Raw genomic sequence first — 21,953 nt, 5'->3', positions numbered from 1 at the left:
ATTAGTATTTGGCAGCCCGTTTTTAATATCTGAATTATTTCGCTTAATAAATTTGTCAAATTTAATATTACTACATTTATTTTTTTTATTATTAACATTTTCATTATATTCCCTTTCCTATCTTTATTACTGCTATAATTATACTAGGCAATTGTATACATTTTTCATTATTATTGTTGTGATTATATATATCTACAGGGATTTTAATGTTACATGCACTAAGTGCCTCTTTCTGATGTATAGTTTTACTATTAACAGCTGTTTGTTTTGTCTTAAGATTATTATTTCTATTAGAATCCTTTACTTTTAATTAAAAATTTTTATTTATTAAATTATTTGTGTTATCCTGCATTTCATTGTTTTTAATATCATTATTAAAATTATTTTTCGTTTTCCTAGTGGCCCTATTTTTGCTTTTACGCTTAATTCTATTTTTGACTATCACTTGTCTTTGTATTATTATTAGTATTATTTCTATACATTGGCCAGTTATTATAATCATTTATTGGTTCAGTATCACGCATTGATTTTAATCATTTTAAGGTAGGGTCTTTTCTTATAATAAAATTTGTATTTATTGATTTGTCCCGAGGGTCCTATCCCATAAAAAAGGATCGGTAAAAAAATTCTTTATTTAACTCATTATTTTAGTCCTTTAAATTAAATTCACTTGGGAGATTAATATTATCTGTTAGATAAACGGAATGCATCGTTTCTTTGTCTGATTCATTAGCTATACCTAGTTGATTATTTTCATCTTCAAAATTGTGGAAAAAATTACTAATCTCAAAATCTCCTAAAATAGTTTCATTTGGCAAATAAAAATTTTCTATTTCATTGTCTTCATCTTCAACATTATCGGAATTAATTCTATTTACTTTTTCGAAAATATTTTTCCAAGGGTCTAACAATCTTTTGTTCCTAATTTTCTTTCCTGACACCTGATTTAAATTTACTTTCCTGTTAATTTTTTTATTTTTATTATAATTATTATTTCCTTATTTAATTTTTCCCAATTGTTTAATAATATTATCGTAAGGTTCTTTTAATTTTTCATTTCTGGGCCTATTACTCGCCAGTTGGTATAGTTTCGGGTGTATATTCGGAGGTTCTACCCAATTTCTTGTATTTATACTCATTGGTATTTCTTGTGTTCGTTTAAATGATGGTCGTCGAATGGAATTTTGGAAACGAGGTTTTTGGTAATATTTGGGCTGTGTGTCATTATAAAGTTGTATATTAAAAGGTGTTCTTTGGAAGCTCGGAGTTTTAAGGATATAGTTTTGATAATAAGTAGGATATCTTGGTGTTTGGTGTCTATAGTTATTTGGCATTATGGTTGAAGCAGCTTTTTTACAATTAGATTACTATTATTACTGTTATTATTATTAAAATTATACTTATTCATTTTAAATTGCAAATCATTGGTTAACATACTTAATGCTTCTTCTAAAGAATTAGGGCTTTCTGTTCGCATTAGCGATTCTATCGGTTCAATTAAGCCTCTTAATAATACTCTTAACGCTAATTTTCTTACACATTCAATTAAAACATAACGTAACATGCTATTACTGCCTCTTTATTTGTAAAATAAGCTATTTGTATGTTTAGTAACTTTTGTATACGGTCATAAAAATCAAAAGGAGTTTCACTACTCTCTTGTTTTAACTCAGCTAATTCTAAATTTCACGTAAAACAATCTCTTTTGTCGAGAAAACCATTTAATAATACCTGCGTGGTATCATTCCACTTATAACAATTAGATCCTATTATTAATTCTAATGCAGGTGATTCAATTTGAAAGATACAGATATTCAATTTGAAAGTCGTCCAGATTGTTGGCAACATAAAATTTTGCTACTAATTTATCACATAAAGTAGTAAAAAGATTTAATAGTAATGGATCACCTGTAAATTTAGGTAACATAAACAAAACATTATTTTTCAATACCGGTACTGCCATATTGAATATTATTAAATATTAATTATATTATACACACAATTATATATCTTATATACAAAATTATCGAAATATCTCTTACATTCTACTTAAATGTTTTCTTACAGTACTACTTTTATTATTATATACATGCTGATCGGGTTGCCTTCGTTGATTGTTGCTCTATGAGAGCTGCTATAGGACTCTAATACGGTGATGCTCATCGGACGAGTCCAGGATGGACACTGAATAATTATTATAACAGTTAGAATAAAGAAACAAAGGTTGCAAGTTGCCTTATTTCACGTCAACGGTGTACACAGAGACAATGATGATTAACACCAGGTCTACTTAACAGTAAATTCACCATGAAGATGATGAGGTACTCATTAAATTTTAACTAGACGTTAGCATGGAATAATACTTGCAAATATTCCACAATCGGAACGTTTAATTTTGTATCAGACTGCAAGAATATGGTTCACAGCCACAGACTGGCTATATGACAATTTTATGATAAATACACATTAATTTCGACCATTATGTTTATAAGAAGCAGAATCTGTTGTTTTTTTTTTTTTATCAAAGGTTAACGTTTTTTCATGAATTAGATTTTTAGTGACTTATTTTGTCACCGTTTGCCTACGGACACAAAAAGCAAGAGCTTTTCAACGATATATTATAAGTAGTACTTATTTTCATCGGTTCCAGAGTTATAGCGAAATAAAATTTTAATTAATAAAATATTTGGATCTTACAAGGGAAGGCACATCGGTTCGAATCAGACTTCACCTCCTTTTTTTATTTTTTTTTAAATTTAAATATATTTATTAATTAATAATTAATAATAATATAATAACAACAATAAAAAAAATATATGAAAAAATATCAGAAGTTATTAATGAAATAAAATTTTATGTACTTATCATTTTAAAAAAATGTGTATATGTAATTTAATAGGCGTACAACGAAATCATGTGGTGTCCACATAAGATTTTTTAGACAAGCAATTAATATATTCTTCACTATTCACTCCCCCAATAAGAATTGAAAAACTTGGTTCAATTTAATTCATCATTTACACGACAATTTTATTTTTTATTTTTATTTGAAAATGAATTATTATTAAGTTACTTGTTCAGCATTACAACAAAAGTTGTCAGTTAAACAGAAATGTTTTATGGAATGATTTAGAAAAATAGCTGAAATTAAATAGACGAAAAGTTTAAGAAAAATGATGTATCAACGAAAACTATTTTGACATACTAGTTGTAAATATCTTTCACGCGTAAACTTTGTTAAATAACAATTTATTTTTATAGAAGGTATGTTAATTTATAATAATGTAGGAACAAAATAAGGTTGATCTACATGTTCGTGAAAGTGAGGAAGTTAAAGGTGAGAAGATATTTGACAGACATGAAAATGATAGTAAAGCATGCAAATGTAGGAAATAAACGAACCATGTCAAATTTGATAAAGAAGGGAACTTTATGAAAATGAACACTCAACTTGAATAGATTATTATTTTGTGGTGGGGGGGTATCATGATATCGAGTATCTGGCGAAATGTAGAAATGTACTAACAATCGATAAATAATAGAATATCGATAGGAATTTATGTAACAGTAACAAAGCTCCCAATGGGAGACAACGCAAATTGGTACGGCAATGAAGAGCTTAGTTATTGTTGCCGAGGGGGAATCCGATATTAGTTTGCCACCCACCCCTATCCCTGAAGAAGTAGGGATCGCTAATACCACCTCGAAACTTTACTGGAACATCCCTTCTCAAAGCAGTCATTAGCATGCCTCTATACGAAATAGCTGGGTTTGTTATTATATTTATAAAGACGTTTAACATAAATTGTGACGAGAAAATATTTGTTTGCAAGAAGAATTAGTATGTGTGAAAAATAACAATTTTTTACTTCTAACGAAAGAAAATATTAATCAGATTAACAACATATCAATCAACATAAAAGAAGTCGTTGATATTATCAGGTAAAACAAACAACATAAATTACTCGTATATTAAATTTTTAAAATGGATGAAAAATGTTCAACCTACATATATATACTCGTACATTATAACATTCACCTATTTATTTTTTGTACAGATTTTTGGATTTTAAACTATTAATATGAAAAATTATTTATAATAAAGTAAAAGTCGTTTACACTTAACATTGTTGTTTACATTTCCTTTATTTTTTTTTATAAAAACAAAATTTAAACTTATATTTTTCTAAAATACCATACAGTTAAACACATTTAAAATTTTGTCATTTTACTTAAATCTTTTCTGGTTTTTTCCATGGTGTTAGGGGAGGAGGAATTTATTGGAAGTTTAACGGTCGGATTCCTATTCAGATGCCAATCTACTACAGAGCAAGTGACATATGAAAATTTTTTTGCTGTAAAAATATAATAAATTTTGCATTAAAATAGATGTAAACATAACTTTTCTCAGATTTTCAAAAAGTATATGCGTCTCATTAAATGCTTTTAATAAATCTGTGACAAAGCTGAAACCAAGGACATAATCTCTTTTAGAAAGTTTCGTAAAAATCGAGTAAAGCTTTTTTAATATGTCAAAAGTTGTCAAGAAGGAAGAGGAACAGACTAACTGATAGATAACTTACAAAAAAATAATCTTTCCTATAAATTTTTTATTAGCGCATTTGTGTCGCGAACGGCTTATAAAAATATATTTTATTACTCTGCTACAAAAATAGAATTATTATTGACTAACAGAGTTATTATTTGAGTTGTATTTGACAAACTACAAATAGTACTGATATATAAAAGTTCCGGATTTCATTTTCCTCTTTCGTATGAGCCCCCCAAAATCTTGCTGCCCAAAAAATCCATTTTTCTCCAATTTATTAAAAGAATAATTTTTTTTTAATCTGCTTTAAAAATTAAGTTCTCAATTTAACTGTACGTTTTGCTTTTTTTATGCATGTTCAAGTCTTACTCTACTAAATAAACGTTGATTCTTTCGTCTTTTATTTTGTAGAGGAAGTTCTTCTGGTAGATCTATTGTACATTTTTTTCTATATAACTTAAACGGAAAATTTTTTAATAAAAAATGAAATTGTTTATATTGAAAATTTTAAGTATTAAAGATATTTTTATCTTTGTCATTGATTAATATTTCATTATTATAACGTAATTTGTTCCAAATATTCAGAATACTATGAAAAAATGTGAAAAAAATAGTCGGTTTTATTTTAGCTTTGAATTTTAACATTTTGAAGTCAGCGTAATTAAAGGGTCAATAAAAAAGATGTAGGTAGTTGTTTTTTATAATAATAGTAATAATAATCCCTGAGGTAGATAATCCCCACGTCCTGAATATACCATCTACGTTCCACGTCCAGGGCAGCAACAGCTGTACGTAAGTACAACACATATAACTGACTAACGGGACTCCGACTGTTTTTCTCGGAAATTTTAATTCTTTTTTGATCTGGTTTCCAGTCACAGGTCACTATAAGGACCAGACTTTTCGAGTACCTGTAGATCATCCACAATTGAAAACGATTTTGGATACGGACTTACACCATTTTTAGAGTAGGCGATGTGGCGGGCCGGGTCGATGTCATTGTTGGTGACCTTTCCGTTGTCCACAACGTCCCCCGCAATGGCAAGCATGTAGTAAGGTGCGATGGTATGTCAGTGCATGGGAGTCCTGAAACCTTCGGTGGGAGGGTCCTGGAGTCAGTACAGAGATTGCGCATCCGCTCTCTACTAAGACATAAGTTGGTTCCCTCGGACTTCCGGGCTAGACTTCCAGGAGTGGTAGCCCTGAAGTGGGGGTCTATAACCGCGGCTAATCTTGCAAAAGATATCTTACTATTAAGGAATGTAGAAAATATATAGGCCTTTCCTACTCATCCAAACTGTAAAACATCAATAATAATTCTTTGGCTGCGTTATATGAACATCGCGTTACCTATTCCAGACCAGCCGGAATACGATATCGTATACTATCAACGAAACACGGAATTTCTTTACCGAATATATTAGCAATTTCTACGAGAGAAATACCTCCATGGTTTTTACAGTCATTAAGTACAAGGACCTCTCTTGTAAAAAAATAAAAGAGAAACTAGCAGTGATCATCCAATAAGAATTTTTCTGATTCATCAGTAGCTATGAAGAATGTATAAAAATCTATTCTGATGGTTCTAAAACTAAACATAGTGTTGGGTGTTCTACATACATAAATGGAAGCCCACTCGTGGAAATTGCCAAATATAGCCAGTGTTTACACGGCAGAGCTCATTGCTGTACAGCAAGCTCTTCCTACGCTGAACATTTCTGCGAAGGGAAAGTGTTTATACATTCCGACTTTTTAAGCACAGTAACTCCTACTCGGAAAAAGAACATTGAGGATGTCTTTATCGCAAACATCCCGTAAATTCCGTATGTATTCCATCGACGGGGACAGCGATGTATATTTATACACATATATATATTGACTCCAGGGCATGCTGGTATCTCAGGAAATGAAAGCGCAGACGAAGCTGGCAGAATAGCAACAATTTGTGAGAATATCGATGTAATCCCTATACGCGTGCAGATGTTAAAAATCTTCTAACACTATCAGGTACATATGGGTTATTGAATGGAGAAGACTAAATATGAAATTAAATCCAATTAAAACTATTCCACATAAATGGAAGAGCGACGCGAAACTGTTTCGTCGAGAACAAGTGGCGTTCACCAGACTCGTAAATCGGTCATGAAAATATCAGAAAAAGGTTCGAAATAATATTAAGAGTTAGACAATAGTAAAGAAGAAGAAATAGTTGCTTACCTACATGCTAGCAGACTACTAAGAGTTTATAAAGTCATTATAAATTATGTTTGACAGAATCCTCTATGTGAAAACACTTTCATCTAAACACAGATTTTAAATACAAAATATAGATTTTAAATTTATGGTTGAATTGAATAGTTCTAAAGTTTGCATGGTATTGTCAAGGAGTTTTGTGTTATTTTATTTTATTGAGTGTTTAATGTTTTAGTTTTATTTATTTTTTGTGTTTTTATGTTAATGTCAGGACCCTTACTCTGTAAGTGTTATATGGTCCGTTTTGTTTAAAATTTTTCATGTTAAGTTTATTTTTGTGTTTTAATTAAAATGTAAGAGCCCAAACAAACACCTGATAATCACCCACCATTACATCTGATGATCCTGCTGGAGATTTAATCCTTTTTTAAACAATATGACTAGTGATAATGACATTAGAAGTCGATATCAACGTAACGCACTAAAAATAGTGAATTTATTTGAAAATAAATTCTATAAAGTATTTATTAAAATATAATTATTTTACTACCGATTTTTTCTTGAATAATTTTTAATGAAATATAAAATTTCCTAGCAATATTTTTTTATGAGAATATAGTTCAGCTGTTGCAGTTTGCTTGGTCATTTAAAGTTTGGTTCGAATCAACCATATCACTAATAAGTCATCTCCTTTCCAAATAAAACTAGTTAATTAACTTTTTTTATAACAGGTACAATATAATCGTAATATTCACGATAAAAACCAAATCGTTTAGATTCAAATTTTATCGATATAAACGTAATTAAACGATTCACTGATAACATGACCTAAGGGCATCTGCTAGGATGAAGTAATCAAGTCGAGAAATAATAAATAATCAAACTAAGACACACAGTGTGTAAGTTTTAACATAAATCACTGATCTTATTATCATTTTAGCCTCTATAAAAAATAATAATAATAATAATACGATACTGTATATATGAACAATGAACAAAGCAATTCAGTATTATAATAAAATTACGTTGAAATTTTAATAATAATAATAAAACTTGTAATATCTTTCCAATTTTTATCTCTGTGTATTAGTATTAGTTATCTTCTCATCTTCTATCCAAGGTCCCCAACTGATTCCAAGGTTATTCGAATTGACCCCATGTGATATTTTCCTTTGGGATTTTATAAAGGATCTTGTGTATGTGTCTCCTCTACCTACTGATTTACTCGATTTCAGGCATAGGATTGAAGCAGCTATTACTTCCATTATTCATGAATTGCTGGTTTAAGAATAGAACGAACTCTCCTATCGATTGGATGTGTGCCACTTGACAAAAGGTCCTACTAATGTTCACATTGAAAACTATAGGGAAAACCTGTAAGAGTTACGCTTTCATTTTATTTGTGATTTATAACTGTAAATCAAAGTGAAGAAATATTAAATAGCTTTAAAACACCAATATCCTTTTTTTACACTCTGCGTAATCCCATATGAACTAACAAACTTCGTTGCCTTTTTTCGTACTAGTTTTCTCATGATACAGATACATGATACAGAACATGGCTGAATCAGAAAAATTGTTCTAAACATATCAATAGTTAAGTTGGTTAAAATAAAGTGATTCCTACACTGGATTATTTTGTAAGTAATAAATATGCCATATAGTTACATAAATATTTAAAACACTGCACACGATTATCTCTTGAATAATTTTTAATGAAATATAAAATTTCTTAGTAATATTTTTTATGAGAATATAGTTCAGCTGTTGCAGTTTGCTTGATATTGTCATTTAAAGTTTGGTTCGAATCAACCATATCACTAATAAATCATCTCCTTTACCAATAAAACTAGTTAATTAACTTTTTTTATAACAGGTACAATATAATAGTAATATGCACGATAAAAACCACATGATCTGAATTTATTAATTCGAGATTCAAAGATTCAAGAGATTGAAAAATCTGTGTCCAGTACATGATTTTTTAAATACCTAAAAAATCTGGTATTCAGTATTATTTTACTGGCCATATTGTTATACTGTACAGCTATAAAGTATACTATATGAGGGAAAGTATGATAATCGGGTAAAACTTTCCACATTGGGGTTTTTGCAGATCTTGATATTTTGTGAACCTTCTAACCCAAAAACATAATTTTAGCACTCTAAAAACCTTTTTATTTGACCGAAAGCAATACTTTCCCTCTGTTATATATAACAATCGGGATCAGCAATGTTCATAAAAACTCTACTTTACAGTCATCATATCCATTAGCAAAAACTTTTAAACGGGTTGGCTAGACTGAAATTTCGCGCAAAGCGCGGAACAATTTTTTTGCCCCCTCCCATTATGAATGAGCCACTACCTCACGAGAACAAGCCTACTATCCATGAGAATGTCGAAAACAAACCTCTTCTCCTAAAGGTGAGCCCATCTCTTCAAAAATGTACATCATTTGTATTCGCCCCTGGATTTCTTGTAATTTTAACTAACTTTTTGGAGGTGTTTTTTATGCCAGTTTTTATTTTCATTTGTAAAAACCCTTGCTTCTTGAAACTTTATTAATGAAAATTATCAATTAATAATATAAAGTAATGTAAGTTTGTTATGTTTTTAAAGTTTTCAATTTTGCTAAACTTACCTTATGAAAGCCTGAAAAGTCAAAATTCAAAATCAAACAACAAATAATACCGTATTTTAAAAGAATAAAACTAACTGTTAACTTTAAAATTAATGAAGTACACCCAATCGAGCAGTTTTCTAACACTGAAGTAGTTTTTGTATTTGTCATACAAATGTCTTTACAGATTCATCCACAACCATCGCGCTAATATTGGTTTGCATGGTTAAAATATTGAAATTTTATAACATATTTTCACGCTTAGAAAATCTGTCCAAGTGCTTAATAAATCCTCCCAAGGGAAGGATTTTGAAAGTCTGTAATACTCTTTGGATCCTTTCCAGAAACGTTACTACGGTTTGTTTGTTGTTGCGGTATTCGTAGCATCTTTATTTCAATATGTACTTTTGACAATCCTGCTTCATAGTATCAAAAGTTTTCTTGAACTCAGAATTTGCATCTACACGTATCTTATTTAATGCACTGATAGACGCGTTAACTAACTTAACAGCCTGCGATAGGTCCATATTTTCCGTTTGAATTTGTGTACCTACGGTTGGGTAATACTGTGTACAGACTGCATCATTCTGTAATAAATTTGAAATTCAGCACTCTAAAAGGTATTCAAAAGTCTGCAAACTGCACTTGCTACCTTAGAATCAGTTCGGTAGTCGAAAGTTTTTGAAGCGCATTAAAAACAAATGGCTGTAAATCGATGTATGTTTTAACAGCATCATTATGTTCAACCCAGCGTGTTGGACATAATCTCTTCAACTTTTTATGCTTGCACTTCAAGTGGATTGTTTCTTTCTTCAGCTTCAGCCACTTCCTCGGCTTCAGCCTTTTCATCAGCTTCAGCCTCTCTGTCAGCTGCAACCCCATCTTCGGATTCTACTTCTTTCAACACAGCAGCTTGTTTTCGGGTATTAAAAAACACATAAACAGCTTCAATCGTTCCTAAAGCATTTCGAATATGCGCAATTTCACATGTATTTGAAAATGTCAAGTTTAGGCAGTTTCACAATGCCTAAACTGTGAAACTGTGTATGCATCCGTGGACCTTTAAAGCCACGGTGGATAGATAGACCCAGTGGATATATAAAGCCATTTTATATATTTTTTATCATACGTATGGGCACCATAAAATTTGTCGCTCATTGCAGCTGCTCATCGTATCCTTGATCGATCAAATACTCAATTTTGATGTCTTTTTCCCTAAAAATTTCAGAAACGTGACTGTAACATTATATCCAATATAGTCAGTCACTTCAACAAAAGTTAGGAAACCTTTGTGAACCACAAAGTCTTTATCACAAGGTCTTTATCACAAGTCTTACCACAAGGTCTTTATCATAATAACGCACGCTACTGACTACTTCAGTAGCTTCAACTTCAGTTTTTTTCCTCGAGATATTAGTTGTCTCGTCTCCTAGAACCGAAAATGTCTCGGATCTATTAATATGCTGCACAATTATTACTTTCCGTACAATTATACGCTCTGTGTTGTTATTTTATTATTCCCTTCAATAATATGATTTTGAATTTTATTGCTAATGCATTTAGCATTCTTTGGAGCATTCTTCAAATGAGAACTGAAATCTGTCAGTTTTGGTGCGATAACTCAACTCTGTCAGTTTCAGTAAGGATAGAAAATTACCATAATTTACGACTGGTTCCTCTTCAGTAATATGTCGCAATGCCTCGCAATGCCAGTCCTTGTCTTCCATATAATAATTTTTTTTTTCTATTATTGATCGTAATTATTTATTATTATTACTTTCAATTATTTCCTTATTGTGGTGATCTACTTGACATCCAGTTGTAAAACACTTCCTGAATGAACTCGTCGTCTGGCTTCTGATGCGATTTTACTTTTTATGTGATACTGTTTCGTTTGATGACCACGAACGCTTTCTAACCCTTTTATCCAGCCAACATATGGCTCAGTTACCAAAGAACTTAATTTTTGGTCCCCCCTACTGCCATCTTTTGACTCGACATAGAAAACACAATATTTTCAAAATGTTCCAACCAATTTTGTAGAAAAAGCAAGTTAATCAAATTCCTTGAGCCAAGCGTATTTAAATCGTAAATTGTGGAGGTTTTTGTTAATCGGAAACTGAAAATTAGGTAGTGGTATCGAAAGTTTATCCATCACTTCATTTGGATTACCATCGATGCGTTTACGTTCTTTTTTAATCTTTTCTGCAAAGTCCGTAATATCTACCCTTACTCCAGTACTAATAGAATACTTACTTATAAAAAACTTCTACTAATTACTAAATACTTATTAATAGAAAGTTACTTTTTCGTCATTTGGTATATTTTCAATTTCTTCATAGGAATTTTCATTTTATCCTCGCTCATTTCGTCAGTTTTCATTGGCTGCAGAGCCCTTCTCGATTTTTTTGGCAGTCTTTAGTTGAGATCAGTCCTCTCTCAATTTTTTCACCAAGCGGTTGTGGCTCATCTGCAGCGACGCCCCCCTATGCTCAATCGATAATTCGATAGATAAATAAACGAAAAAGAATGAACGTCATGCTACGTAGTATGTACTACCGTGTTAGATCATTTTCTTCTTCCTTTCTTCCCTTTTTCCCTCTCATTCGTTTTTTTCTTTTTTGTGAACAGGGTGTTCAACATTCAAAACATCCCGCTTGCTACCGACTTGAGTTATAACCAGTACGGTTGCATTGGACCTACAAGAACCGTTTCGTTGTTAACATGTTATAATATATGAGTAAGACAAACGAGCATTAAATTAATACTTTGTATGTTAAAAATGGAATGAACGAGAAGGTAAAATTATTTTTTTAAGACTGAAATGAGAATTGAAATTATAATACTAAATTTGTTACAGCCCACCGGGCTGATCTAGTGGTTAACTAACTCGTCGTCTCAAATCAGTTGTATAACAGCTGGCTTTCGAAGACAGATTGTGAGGTTAAAAAACTTAGTAAAAGTAGATTACTCTTATACGGATTTGAATACTGGACAGTGGATACCGGAGTACTTTGGTGGTTGGGGTTCAATTAATCACGCGTTTCAGGAATGGTTGGTCTGAATCTGCACAAATTACACCTTATTTACATGTCATATATATCATCATACTTATCTCATTGGGTTGTGGGGGAGTTTTTCATTGTTCACAAGTTGAACAGATTGCAATATATACTTGTACATTAGAAAATAAAAAAAATTATTGAAGGGAAGCAATTTTTATTTTCCAACTATAAACTATACTATATAACAGAATGTATGCTGATCGAGTCAGATTTTGCATGTCACGGTTTTTGTAAATCTTGGTGTTTCATAGCCTCCTATAACCGTGAAATACAATTTTAACATTGAGAAATTATGGAAAGATGTATATCCGTTCGTACATATGTATATATGAATATATAGGTATAGAAAAAAGGGTCAAAGTTTTTTGCTTATTATCTCCTGTTTGCTTGATATCTCCAGGCTGAATAAACCGATTTGGATGAAATGTGGAACGAAGATTTCTGTATACAGGGCATAAATGTCATTTAATTTTGTTCAGAATTTATCTAGGGTTCAGGGAGATGTAATCCTCATAATCCCCGTATCTCAAACGTTTACTCAGCTTATGAAAATTTTTCACATAATTACTCCTTGGGGTAGCCTAAGTTACTAGTGTTTGGTCTTATTCAGACCCCCCTTCAAAGTGTTGGCGATAAAAAGAAATCTGTCTCTTTACTGTCATTTCTGGACTGAGACATTTTGTTGTACTAATTAGATGATTCCATTAGATTAGTATAACATTTTAGTCATGTATTTGGAAAATTTCATTCAGAAGTAGGAGTAATAACGGATAATAAACCTATTTTTTTTTGTCAGTTATCGTTTTGTGTTGTTGAACCTTTGTTCAACAGATTTTTATGAAATTTTGTACGATAAATTCTCAATATTGTTCACTGATCTCATTTAATTTTGGTGGAAATTAAATGGAGAGCGAGGAACATATGGAGCTGTATTCAACATTTTTTTGTACGAGATTAATTAGACTTTTGTTGTTTTACGTGCGAAAGATGCGCTATTAATAATTTATTTTTTCAATTATTATAACATTAAAATTAGTAACTTGAACAATAGTCCATATTTGCCACGAATAATGTATTTACCAAAATAACTGAACCTTTTTTAATGTTTCATTCTGCTGTAGAGGTTAAAATAAATTCCCTTTATCGTAGACCTGAAATTTGGGATACTTTTTTTTATTTAGGCGATGATAACTTTTTTGATTATTCTTCAAAAACCAAAGAACTATTTCAATATCTGCGAGTAGTTCAAATAAAATACTGCATGTGTTCAGATAACTTGCGTCTCCTCGCGTGAAATCACGGAGGATTTCTTTAATTCTATACAATACTAAGAGCGACGTTTTTTTATCGATATCCCTAAATATTATAGTTTTTTTAACTGTAATTTAAGATAATTTATGACAATGTAATTTGTCTTAGGACAAAAGTTCTTCTATTTTTATTTGTTTAACAAAAAGTTTTATTTCAATAAAAAACAGTTAATACTTTTTAACTTAAAAAAAGTTAATATTTTTTTAGTCAGAATTAATTTTCAACTTCCTGTCGGGAAAAATTAAATTTTAAGTCGTATGTAAAAGTTTAGAAAATTGAATAATATCTTAATGAAATTTTATTAAAGAGAATTCTTAATTACCCTAATTGTATACCTAAAAAATAAAATAAATATGTGGATATTTTGTGGTCAATAAAACAGCTGTGCCATTATCATTGATTCTCTTGATCAATTTAATAATGTAAATTTTATGACGATGATAAAAAAAGGAAAACGATTCTCATAATATTTATTTTTGTAAAATAGCAATTTTAAGAAATGAATTTTTATTATTTATCGTAGCTTGTATAAAAGCATATATATTTGGCGTACCTACCTTTCTGATCACCGAGTACATTTTATTGTTATAGTTTTCAAAAGCGAAATATACGTTTAGCGTATTGTGTTATTATTATTATTGTAATTTTAAACAAATATGCACGAATATTAAAAAAAAATTAACTCTCAAGTCACGAAAGTAAACTCATATCGTGCACGCACAAACAGGTTAGCATTGATTAACCTTCATGTTCTATGTTCATAGAAGTCTTCTTTTTCTACAGACAGTATTTATAATTTATTTTTTATAAATTATGATTTGGCCTCTATAAATCGTATTCATTAGAATTGATGAAAGTAAGTGGAGAAATAAATGTTATGAAGAGAGTAAAGTAAAAAAGTGAATAATATTAATACAATACGTTTTTATAAACTCTAAAATGAATTCTAACAAAATAAAAATTGGGGTTTGAGACGCTTATGGTACGATTGATAGGTTCTTCCATAATTTACATAATACCGAAAATGGGGAAGTTATTCTTTAAAAGTTTTATATCTCTTGAAGAAATTTAATTTCTGAAGGAAACCCAGTTTTTGTTTTAAGTTCTACTTGTATTTACGTTGACCAACTTAAAATCTTTGATCGATGACTTGCAAACAAGTTGTAGATAGGATAGACGACTTGGAAAAGCAATGATACAAGTTTTATATCGAATTCATCTGTTAGTAGATTGTTCTTCTTTAAAACCCCTCTTCGTTTTCCTTGATTCCTTTTCCCCATTTCGCATTCTGTGAATTAAGGTTGGTTCATACTAAATTCATGTTAAAGATTCTAACCTGGGAATTCTTGTTTCATGTCTTGTGACTATACAACAAGCATAGTGGCTAAAGCGCATATCAAATGGTTCCTGATCATTTAGTCCTTCCTAAACACAAAATTCGAATATAATAAAAATCTTTGGAATTACATCCCCAAGTATTAGCTCTACTTCATAAAATGAAACTGGATATTCATTTTGGAACTACACAAAAAAAAGAAATATTAAATTTCTCGGAAAAATGTATTTTCATATCATTTCATTTCATTCAGAATTGAAAAAATGAGATTATCTCGATTTTACATCTGTTAATATGGTCAGAATGTTCAAATATCATCATCGCAGAAAAAAATTACGTTCGACAAATATTCAATAGTAAGTCAGTATTTTTAAACCATTTTTAGAGTTATACATTAACAACATCAGGAATTGGATAACGGATTCCTTCCTGTTGGAAAAAAGTATGAGAAAATAATAACGAAAGGAATCCAGGAAGGAACTAAAACGGATCCTTTTTTTAGCTTAACAGGTCCGTTAAATAATCTGTTGTTTGTAATACAGACAATAGCACACCTCCAGTAGCTGCTGTTCGAGGAGAAGGGTTAACGGGCTGGAATAGAAATTTATGGGAAAATGTAAGGGCGCAGACGATAAATTTATCACGTTCAACTGTTAAGGAATTAGGCGGGTACTGGTTCTGCTGGCCAGGGGGATATGAATACTACAGGAATCAGTGGGTCATTATAATGTCTTTGTCAACTGGGCTGTATTCTAGATTTTATGATTTAACTATCTTTAAACAAATCTTGTCCTTATTTGAAATACTATTTTGTATATAATTTATTATTATTACTACTATTACTGTCGTTATTATTTATTTATCTTATTTTCTATGTTCTTACACTAATAAATTGCATTTATATAAACATTTTTCGTTGTTAGTCTCTCAATTCCTGATCGACCCGCGATCACGCGATAAAATGCGTAACAAAAATTCGTTAATTTTTATTTTGCCTTAATTGTTATTCGTATGAAAGTCAGAACATTGTACAGATAACGTTTTGAAAGAATTATTGTAAGATATTCAAGTCAAATACCTTATTAAAGATAATTTTAATCTACGGCAATAAAAAAATGAAAAGCGTTCCTGCTTCAAAGGAATACAGTACAATAATACTGCGTTCTCAAGAAATAAACAATAATATTGAATACTTTACAAGAGTATAATATGGAGTCCATTATTTGAATAAAAAGCTATCACAGTGGAAGGAAATCCGACCTCATTGTTGGCAAAGGAAAAATAGCATATTTGCGTGGCTGCTACGAACCTTTATATATAGGTAATACATATTCATAAATTACAAACAAAGAAAAAACAGCTTTACTTACTACAATACTCTTTGTAAGACTATATTCATTTTTCAATGATCTAGATCTCATTTATCTAGGATCTGGTCATCCGGTTAGTTTCAAGATACAATCATTAATTCTAATTTACGATAAGTTTTAATTGTGAATATATTTGAGAGCTAATAAATCTACAGATTAACAGGGATATGTAATTAAATATAATACCTGATTGAAATTAAAATTATCTAGAGAATGCTCCCCCCCCAAAAAAAAAAATAAATAAATAAAAGGGAAAAAATATTTAAACAGTATTAACTTTCCAAATTTTTAAAATTTACGTCACATTCTAAGGTAATTTGGTAGTTGTAAAATACCTCCTCTCATCTGAAATCCTATCAGCATGGAGGAGACTGACCAAAATGGATGGCTGGATGTGGCACCAAACCACTATGTTATGACCATCTCTGCATTTAATTAGGAACCGTTAAGAATCGCCATTTTGCATTTATCTATGAATGATAATCAAATTTAATACTTATTACTCTAATTTACTATTGTTGTTTGTCGATCTCTCTTTTATGTTATTATTGAAATGTTCGTATTATTTTATAGAATTATCTTATTCCTCCTTTTTCTGCAAGTTATGTACAATTATATTACGATCGAACTAACAAAGTTTTGAGTTTAAGTTACTGAAATTTAGACGACAATAATCTGTTAAATTTGTGTAAATTAAAATAAAAATAATTAAATTGTAGGTCTCTTTAATTATATATCTTAAATTAAGAACGATTTATAAATACAGTTCAGTTGTTTAAATATTTACAGTGGTTTCAAATGACTGTCTTATATAGCGGGGCAAAAATATTATTAAAAAAAAAATATATATTTGAAAATGCACTCTATTTTACAACTTATCTGTTTCATGTGGGTCTTGCTTGTGAAGTATGTAAAATTTGCTTGTAAGGATGGTATACTATTTTTTTTACTTATTCTTTCATTCTATAGGATTTGTGATTTAAAAATAATAAAAACAACTCGATCGTCTCGCTACTTTATATGTGCTTATTTTTCCGACGATAAATTTCATTAATAATTAATAAAGTTTTTTTTTTTTGCGAGGGAAGGAACGTTATTTATTAATTCTTGGCGTTAAATAAAAGTGATGCAGTATGAATTTTTATAGAAAAATTCGCACACTGTAAAATGGTTACTTAATTAATTCGCTTAATTAGTAAGAATTATGAATAGTTATATAGTAAACGAGAAAAACATGAAAAAGGTACTTGTTATGATAATGATCCTTAAGAATAGATTAATAATTATTAGTGAATACTAGAATATAATTGTTAGAACATACGATGCATGACTTAAAAAGCGAAGTGAAATTATTGTATGAAATATTCAAGTTATTCCACATTTAAAAACAAGGAGAACTTACATGCCAGATTAATTAAAATGATTCTATTTTACACTTTGAAACATCAACAGGAGAAATTAAATTATAAAAATTTTGAACTTTAAAAACTCCCGGTTTTTTTATGTATTAATAATTCACTGGGTCACAGTAAGAATATGAAAAATGTATTAAAAAATAAATTGGAAGATTTCTCTATTTCAGGAGGCTTCGTATCGTTTCTAGGATGTTGGCTTGACCGTATAAGTGACAGATTGTAAACGATCGATAGGAAATACTAATTATTCATAAAATTAGTCCAGCTAGCTATTATCAGAAATAATATTCTATGTTAGGTGAACTGTGAAGAGTGAAATGTTTTTTCTACTTTATTTTTGTCTGAGCAGAATATACGGTTGCTTTATCGCACGCCAAATCCAGTGAATAACATTTCGTCCAACAAATAACTTTATCATGTTTATCGCAGGGGCTAGCTGTATAGTGATTAAAATTATTCTCAGAGAAAGAAAGTCAGATTAGTTTATACATTTACATGGTTTTAAATATGAGAAGTGAACTATATCCGGATTCAGAATTTTAATCGTCTTGAGTATGGAATAAGATAATAAAAAGACATGTAGCCAGAATCTATTTTAATGGGTTTTCACAAACCACGATTAATATCACAATAAAACTAGTAATAATAAAAAAACTAATAACAGAAAGAATTGTAATATAGTGTATTACTATATCTATTATATTTTACTATATTTTTACTTTCGTTAATACTTTTTGGATATTCGTATAGTGTGTTTTTAAAAAAATATCTATTTTCAAACAGATATATTTCATAATAAAAATGGATACAACTACAAGACAAATTATACAGTATTCAAAAATGTTTAAAATTTCACTTACACTTAAATGTTCTATATGTTCTTCATCTGCTACACACATAACATCAAGACGATAACTGAATTATTCCGCAACGCGTTTCAGTTAGTATTCTGTTACAGAAGTTGTTACAGCTGTGATCTTGGTTTTCTGCTCATTCAAATCAGCAGGTAATGATGGAAAATATAAACACTTTGTTTCACAAATCCCCACAAGAATGGGGATCTTGGAGGCCAACAGTCTAGTACCAAGACTTGGGCTCCTGTACGCCCTATCCAGCGTTGAGGCAGTGGTTCACTTAGAAACCGACGAACTTCGTTGTGCCAATGTGGCGGATCCTATCTTGCTGAAAAATGAATTCTTCAGTGTCTTCAATTAGTTGCAAAAAAAAACAATTCTGTACCATCTCAAGATAAAAATGCCCTTTTACCACGCTTCCATAAAAGAAAGGGTCATACATTTTTACATTAAAAACGAAACTATTAACAGAAATATTAATTTTTGATAATCTCGCTCCTGGTGTACAACCTCGTGTGGATTTTCAAGACCCCATAAGCAAACATTGTGACGTGAAACTTTCCCGCTTAAATAAAACGTTGCTTCATTACTAAAAATTAACAGCGGTAAGAACTTATCGGCTTCCATATCAACTAAGAGCATATCACAGAAATCTTTACGTTTTCTTTTGTTACTTACACGAAGAACTTATGCCAATTGTAATCAATGTTGCCTGAAATGGCGTCGTCTTAACAAAAGACAAATAAATAGTCATGATGCATCTCAAGTTCTCAACTAGCGCGACGAGCAGAATTTTTTGAGCTTTGCTGAAAAGAATCTTGAATTCATGTGCATTTTCATCCGAAGTGCATAATAATTCTGAATTCTTCTTCTTACATAAACACCCCGATTCTTCAAATTGTTTATACCAGCTACGAATATTCTTTGCTGATGTTGAATCAATCTGAAACGCTGTCCAAACGCACGCTGAACCGGTATTAGGGATTCTGTATTGCTAAACTACAGAAAACAAAACGCTTTCTGCTGCATAAACATCATGTTGTTTACGATTGAGGTTAGCGTACGTTTGAGCTCAAGTACTGCAATCAGGTGGCTGATATTTGAAATCCTAGGACGCGCACTTTCAAATGGTGTAAATTTGATTCATTGACCACGCGTGATTGCACAGGTGAATGGTTTTCACAGGTGAAATCGTGTCATTTTTTTATTCTCGTTGTATGACAATTTTATTAGTAAAAATTACAGAATTAGCAGTTTTGGTGTTTAAAAAAAATTACAGTTTTTAATTCTAAACTGGTAAATATTCGTAAACAAAAAAAAAAAATCCAACAGGAAATTTTAGTATTTAAAAAATTATCAACCTAATAAAATCCAGGATGTTTTCCGCCATTTATAGACAGGACGGTAGAAAAAAATTGTCATTTTTACCGCGTTTTTCTTGTAAACTATTCAATATCATTTCTCCTTGCACAGTGAAAAATAATAAAAATCTTTTAGAAAGGTAGGAAAATTTCAAATACCTCTTAGAAATGCTGTCTCTTCTTTCAGCCTCGAATTTTCCTTACATTCCGGTATGGCTGGAGGTCAATGTTTCAAATTCTGGAATTCACTCAATAAAGCTACGAAGTATGACTCTTTTCATCCCGGAATATGAAGAAACTAGCATAGTTAAAAAGTAAAGGTGTCGCAATGAATCTTGAAGCTTGAACTACGTCGGCTAGTTCGGTGCCTGTTATCCATACTGAAAACATTCACTTTAATTTTCACGCGCGGAAGCAAATTGCTTTCTTGTAAATACAACTTATTATTTTATGTTACTGGATGGTATTACGGATTACTTTTAAATATTTTATAATTCTGCCGTTCAGTAATTTGCCATAAAAAGAAATCTTGTGATGTATTTTTAAATGATAAAAAAATGTAGGCCTGTTCTCAACAAGTATTCTAATTACGTCAGCAGACAAACGCTAAATGATAAATTACTAACATTATCATTGTCTGACATATATAAAAATACAGGGTGTCCAATATGAAACGCAACCCATCAATCACTCATCCATGAAATTTCAAAAGTCAAGCTTCTCCCCTACTTGTTACTGAAATGGACTCGTCTAACGTCTGAACATCGCGGCGACGCAGTAGAACACTACCGATAGTAACAACAATGCAATCATAATGTTCAGTGTATTGCTAGAGACAAGATGGTGTTTTCGTTAGATGAAGGTGTTTTCATTGTTGAGTCGTACTTCAGTACGTAATCAGTGGTTGCAGTGCAAGATTTGTTTTGCCGTAAGTACCCAGATAAACCAGCTCCTAACAAAACATCAGTATTAAGGTTAGTTGCAAAATTTAGAGAGACCGGTTCTGTTAATAACAAGGAACACAAAAGATCTGCGTCAGTGTTGAATACAGATACAGTCGCTGAAATCAAAGACCGATTACTCGCCTCGCCAAATAAATCGATCAGACGTTTGTCTGCTGAAATTAATTTGTCTAAATCAACTGTTCATCGGGCGACCAAACAATTACAATTACGACCTTATGGCATTCAAACAGTTCATCAACTTCTTGAGTCCGCAAAAGAAAAACGGCTACAACATTGTCAACGGTTCCGTCGATTTCTGCGTGAGGGAATTAATGTTATGGATTCGTTATTTTTCACAGATGATGCACGGTTTCATTTGGATGGCTACGTAAACAGCCAAAACAGTAGAATTTGGAGTGCTGAAAATCCCCACGTTTATCACGAAAAACAATTACGCCCGCAGAAGTTGGGCGTGTGGTGCGCGATATCGCGGAAGAAAATAATCGTTCCTATTTTTTCGAGTACACTATTAATGCAGAACGATATCAAGATATTTTATTTCAGTTCATTGCACTCTTGGAAGAGGAAGACAGACACTGCCGGCTACAACATGACGATGCGACATCGCACTACGCAGGTTCAACTTCTGATTTCGTTGAGGAATTCTTTGGTAATCGTGTTATCGGTCGAGGCTTGTGGCCACCAAGATCTCCAGATTTGACTGCGGCGGATTTTTTTTCTATGGGGTTACCTCAAAGAAAAAGCCTACAGCAACAAACCACGAACACTTGAACAATTGAAAGTCAATATTGAACAAGCTGTATTAAATATCCAGCCACAAACTTTGAAAAAAGTTGCAAGAAACGCTGTAAAAAGAATTGAAGCTTGTATTCAACAAGATGGCGGCCACTTCCAACATTTACTCTAAATGTAA

At 31.0% G+C, this 21,953-nt stretch overlaps 1 pseudogene; it reads right to left on the bottom strand.

Annotated features, from left to right (window-relative positions):
* Positions 1–1,333: 1,333 nt before the first annotated feature.
* Positions 1,334–1,963, bottom strand: LOC142317692 (uncharacterized; annotated as a pseudogene).
* Positions 1,964–21,953: the final 19,990 nt, after the last annotated feature.

The sequence above is a fragment of the Lycorma delicatula genome, chromosome 1 (genome assembly GCF_047948215.1).
Source record: "Lycorma delicatula isolate Av1 chromosome 1, ASM4794821v1, whole genome shotgun sequence".
Classification (NCBI taxonomy): domain Eukaryota; kingdom Metazoa; phylum Arthropoda; class Insecta; order Hemiptera; family Fulgoridae; genus Lycorma; species Lycorma delicatula.
Note: the sequence above shows the minus strand (reverse complement) of the source record. Positions and strands in the feature narration are given on the sequence as shown.